Source organism: Schistocerca gregaria, unplaced genomic scaffold (assembly GCF_023897955.1).
Source record: "Schistocerca gregaria isolate iqSchGreg1 unplaced genomic scaffold, iqSchGreg1.2 ptg000620l, whole genome shotgun sequence".
Lineage (NCBI taxonomy): Eukaryota > Metazoa > Arthropoda > Insecta > Orthoptera > Acrididae > Schistocerca > Schistocerca gregaria.
The window spans coordinates 103,777-110,262 of NW_026062008.1; positions in this window are offsets into that span (position 1 = coordinate 103,777).

The window sequence follows — 6,486 nt, forward strand, 5'->3', positions numbered from 1 at the left end:
TAAGGTCCTAGCTCATGTCCAAGGCACCAAAGCCAGCAAAAAAGTCAATAATCGATACGTAAATCTTGAATTGTACTACTTCTTACTGGCTATTACATCAACTTAGAAGCTTCATCTGTGTGTCCACTATGGTGCCTTTTATGTCTCCGCATACCGCAGCACGCGACATAGCTTTGCAAACGATAAGTACAACCGTTTCAGAGGGAACAGCGGCCAATGTGACGATCTGGCTTTAAGTCGATTCGATAACAAATGACGAAAACGGACGAATTTCTCAGGTATTTACTACATATGAACACTTTTCACATTCTCCCATGCAACTCGGCTGCTTGTCCTCCTTTCATGCAGAATCTTAAGGTCCTATCTCATGTCCAAATCACCAAAGCCAGCTAAAAAGTCAATAATCGATACCTAAAACTTGAATTGTACTACTTCTTACTGGCTATTACATCAACTTAGAAGCTTCATCTGTGTTCTACTATGGTGCTTTTAGTGTCTCCAAATACCGCAGAACGCGACATAGCTTTGCAGACGATAAATGTAACCGTTTCAGAGATAAGAGCGGTCAATGTGACGATCTTGCTTCAAGTCGATTCGATAACAAATGACGAAAACGGACGGATTTCTCAGGTTTTTACTACATATGAACACTTTTCACATTGTCCCATACAACTCGGCTGCTAGTCCTCCTTTCATGCAGAATCTTAAGGTCCTAGCTCATGTCCAAGGCACCAAAGCCAGCAAAAAAGTCAATAATCGATACGTAAATCTTGAATTGTACTACTTCTTACTGGCTATTACATCAACTTAGAAGCTTCATCTGTGTGTCCACTATGGTGCCTTTTGTGTCTTCGCATACCGCAGCACGCGACATAGCTTTGCAAACGATAAGTACAACCGTTTCAGAGGGAACAGCGGCCAATGTGACGATCTGGCTTTAAGTCGATTCGATAACAAATGACGAAAACGGACAAATTTCTCAGGTATTTACTACATATGAACACTTTTCACATTCTCCCAAGCAACTCGGCTGCTTGTCCTCCTTTCATGCAGAATCTTAAGGTCCTAGCTCATGTCCAAATCACCAAAGCCAGCTAAAAAGTCAATAATCGATACCTAAAACTTGAATTGTACTACTTCTTACTGGCTATTACATCAACTTAGAAGCTTCATCTGTGTTCTACTATGGTGCTTTTAGTGTCTCCAAATACCGCAGAACGCGACAGAGCTTTGCAGACTATAAATGTAACCGTTTCAGAGAGAAGAGCGGCCAATGTGACGATCTGGCTTTAAGTCGATTCGATAATAAATTACGAAAACGGACGGATTTCTCAGGTTTCTACTACGTATAAACACTTTTCACATTCTCCCGTGCAACGCGGCTGCTACTCCTCCTTTAATGCAGAATCTTAAGGTCCTAGCTCATGTCCAAGGCACCAAAGCCAGCAAATAAGTCAATAATCGATACCTAAAACTTGAATTGTACTACTTCTTACTGGCTATTACATCAACTTAGATGCTTCATCTGTGATCCACTATGGTGCTTTTAGTGTCTGCGCATACCGCACCATGCGACATAGCTTTGCAGACGATAAATGTAACCGTTTCAGACAGAAGGGCGGCCAATGTGACGATCTGGCTTTAAGTCGATTCGATAACAAATGACGAAAACGGACGGATTTCTCATTTTTTTATTACATATGAACACTTTTCACATTCTCCCGTGCAACTCGGCTGCTAGTCCTCCTTTCATGCAGAATCTTAAGGTCCTTGGTCATGTCCAAGGCACCAAAGCCAGCTAAAAGGTCAATATTCAATACCTAAATCTTGAATTGGACTACTTCTTACTGGTTATTGCATCAACTTAGTAGCTTCATCTGTGTTCTACTATGGTGCTTTTAGTGTCTACGCATACCGCAGCACGCGACATAGCTTTGCAGACGATAAGTACAGCCGTTTCAGAGAGAAGAGCGGCCAATGTGACGATCTGGCTTTAAGTCGATTCCATAACAAATTACGAAAACGGACGGATTTCTCAGGTTTTTACTACATATGAACACTTTTCACATTCTCCCATGCAACTCGGCTGCTAGTCCTCCTTTCATGCAGAATCTTAAGGTCCTAGCTCATGTCCAAGGCACCAAAGCCAGCTAAAAAGTCAATAACGATACCTAAAACTTGAATTGTACTACTTCTTACTGGCTATTACATCAACTTAGAAGTTTCGTCTGTGTTCTACTATGGTGCTTTTAGTGTCACCGCATACCGCAGCACGCGACATAGCTTTGCAGACGTTAAGTACAACCGTTTCAGAGAGAAGAGCGGCCAATGTGAAGATCTGGCTTTAAGTTTATTCGATACCAAATGACGAAAACGGACGGATTTCTCAGGTTTTTACTACATATGAACACTTGTCACATACTCCCATGCAACGCGGCTGCTAGTCCTCCTTTCATGCAGAATCTTAATGTCCTAGCTCATTTCCAAGGCACCAAAGATAGCTAAAAAGTCAATAATCCATAACCTAAAACTTGAATTGTACTACTTCTTACTGGCTATTACATCAACTTAGAAGCTTCATCTGTGTGTCCACTATGGTGATTTTAGTGTCTTCGCATACCGCAGCACGCGACATAGCTTTGCAGACGATAAGTATAACCGTTTCAGAGAGAAGAGTGGCCAATGTGACGATCTGGCTATAAGTCGATTCGATAACAAATGACGAAAATGGACGGATATCTCAGGTTTTTACTACATATGAACACTTTTCACATACTCCCGTGCAACGCGGCTGCTAGTCCTCCTTTCATGCAGAATCTTAAGGACGTAGCTCATGTCCAAGGCACCAAAGCCTGCTAAAAAGTCAATAATCGATACCTAAAACTTGAAGTGTACTACTTCTTACTGGCTATTACATCAACTTAGAAGCTTCATCTGTGTTCTACTATGGTGCTTTTAGTGTCTCCGCATACCGCAGCACGCGACATAGCTTTGCAGACGATAAGTACAACCGTTTCAGATAGAAGAGCGGCCAATGTGACGATCTTGCTCCAAGTCGATTCGATAACAAATGACGAAAACGGACGGATTTCTCAGGTTTTTACTACATATGAACACTTTTCACATTGTCCCATACAACTCGGCTGCTACTCCTCCTTTCATGCAGAATCTTAAGGTCCTAGCTCATGTCCAAGGCACAAAAGCCAGCAAAAAAGTCATTAATCGATAGGTAAATCTTGAATTGTACTACTTCTTACTGGCTATTACATCAACTTAGAAACTTCATCTGTGTTCTACTATGATGCTTTTAGTGTCTACGCATACCGCAGCACGCGACATAGCTTTGCAGACGATAAGTACAACCGTTTCAGAGAGAATCGCGGCCAATGTGGCGATCTGGCTTTAAGTCGATTCCATAACAAATTACGAAAACGGACGGATTTCTCAGGTTTTTACTACATATGAACACTTTTCACATTCTCCCTTGCAACTCGGCTGCTAGTCCTCCTTTCATGCAGAATCGTAAGGTCCTAGCTCATGTCCAAGTCACCAAAGCCAGCTAAAAAGTCAATAATCGATACCTAAACCTTGAATTGTACTACTTCTTACTGGCTATTACATCAACTTAGAAGCTTCATCTGTGTTCTACTATGGTGCTTTTAGTGTCTCCGCATACCGCACCATGCGACATAGCTTTGCAGACGATAAATGTAACCGTTTCAGACAGAAGGGCGGCCAATGTGTCGATCTGGCTTTAAGTCGATTCGATAACAAATGACGAAAAGTAACGGATTTCTCACGTTTTTACTACATATGAACACTTTTCACATTCTCCCGTGCAACTCGGCTGCTACTCCTCCTTTCATGCAGAATCTTAAGGTCTTACCTCATGTCAAAGGCACCAAAGCCAGCTAAAAAGTCAATAATCGATAACTAAAACTTGAATTGTACTACTTCTTACTGGCAATTACATCAACTAGGAAGCTTCATCTGTGTTCTACTATGGTGCTTTTAGTGTCTCCGTATACCGCAGCACGCGACATAGCTTTGCAGACGATAAGTACAACCGTTTCAGAGAGAAGATCGGCCAATGTGACGATCTGGCTTTAAGTCGATTCGATAACAAATGACGAAAATGGACGGGTTGCTCAGGTTTTTACAACGTGTGAACACTTTTCACATTCTCCCGTACAACTCGGCTGCTACTCCTCCTTTCATGCAGAATCTTAAGGTCCTAGCTCATGTCCAAGGCACCAAAGCCAGCTAAAAAGTCAATAATCGATACTTAAAACTTGAATTGTACTACTTCTTAATGGCTATTACATCAACGTAGATGCTTCATCTGTGATCCACTATGGTGCTTTTAGTGTCTCCGCATACCGCAGCATGCGACATAGCTTTGCAGACGATAAATGTAACCGTTTCAGACAGAAGAGCGGCCAATGTGACGATCTGGCTTTAAGTCGATTCGATAACAAATGACGAAAACGGACGGATTTCTCAGGTTTTTACTACGTATGAACACTTTTCACATTCTCCTGCGCATCGCGGCTACTAGTCCTCCTTTCATGCAAAATCTTAAGTACCTAACTCATGTCCAAGGCACCAAAGAAGGGTAAAAAGTCAATAATCAATACCTAAAACTTGAATTGTACTACTTCCTACTGGCTATTACATCAACGTAGATGCTTCATCTGTGATCCAGTATGGTGCTTTTAGTGTCTCCGCATACCGCAGCACGCGACATAGCTTTGCAGACGATAAGTACAACCGTTTCAGAGAGAAGAGCGGCCAATGTGACGATCTTGCTTCAAGTCGATTCGATAACAAATGACGAAAACGGACGGATTTCTCAGGTTTTTACTACATATGAACACTTTTCACATTGTCCCATACAACTCGGCTGCTAGTCCTCCTTTCATGCAGAATCTTAAGGTCCTAGCTCATGTCCAAGGCACCAAAGCCAGCAAAAAAGTCAATAATCGATACGTAAATCTTGAATTGTACTACTTCTTACTGGCTATTACATCAACTTAGAAGCTTCATCTGTGTGTCCACTATGGTGCCTTTTATGTCTCCGCATACCGCAGCACGCGACATAGCTTTGCAAACGATAAGTACAACCGTTTCAGAGGGAACAGCGGCCAATGTGACGATCTGGCTTTAAGTCGATTCGATAACAAATGACGAAAACGGACGAATTTCTCAGGTATTTACTACATATGAACACTTTTCACATTCTCCCATGCAACTCGGCTGCTTGTCCTCCTTTCATGCAGAATCTTAAGGTCCTATCTCATGTCCAAATCACCAAAGCCAGCTAAAAAGTCAATAATCGATACTTAAAACTTGAATTGTACTACTTCTTACTGGCTATTACATCAACTTAGAAGCTTCATCTGTGTTCTACTATGGTGCTTTTAGTGTCTCCAAATACCGCAGAACGCGACATAGCTTTGCAGACGATAAATGTAACCGTTTCAGAGATAAGAGCGGTCAATGTGACGATCTTGCTTCAAGTCGATTCGATAACAAATGACGAAAACGGACGGATTTCTCAGGTTTTTACTACATATGAACACTTTTCACATTGTCCCATACAACTCGGCTGCTAGTCCTCCTTTCATGCAGAATCTTAAGGTCCTAGCTCATGTCCAAGGCACCAAAGCCAGCAAAAAAGTCAATAATCGATACGTAAATCTTGAATTGTACTACTTCTTACTGGCTATTACATCAACTTAGAAGCTTCATCTGTGTGTCCACTATGGTGCCTTTTGTGTCTCCGCATACCGCAGCACGCGACATAGCTTTGCAAACGATAAGTACAACCGTTACAGAGGGAACAGCGGCCAATGTGACGATCTGGCTTTAAGTCGATTCGATAACAAATGACGAAAACGGACGAATTTCTCAGGTATTTACTACATATGAACACTTTTCACATTCTCCCATGCAACTCGGCTGCTTGTCCTCCTTTCATGCAGAATCTTAAGGTCCTAGCTCATGTCCAAATCACCAAAGCCAGCTAAAAAGTCAATAATCGATACCTAAAACTTGAATTGTACTACTTCTTACTGGCTATTACATCAACTTAGAAGCTTCATCTGTTTTCTACTATGGTGCTTTTAGTGTCTCCAAATACCGCAGAACGCGACATAGCTTTGCAGACGATAAATGTAACCGTTTCAGAGAGAAGAGCGGCCAATGTGACGATCTGGCTTTAAGTCGATTCGATAATAAATTACGAAAACGGACGGATTTCTCAGGTTTCTACTACGTATAAACACTTTTCACATTCTCCCGTGCAACGCGGCTGCTAGTCCTCCTTTAATGCAGAATCTTAAGGTCCTAGCTCATGTCCAATTCACCAAAGCCAGCAAATAAGTCAATAATCGATACCTAAAACTTGAATTGTACTACTTCTTACTGGCTATTACATCAACTTAGATGCTTCAGCTGTGATCCACTATGGTGCTTTTAGTGTCT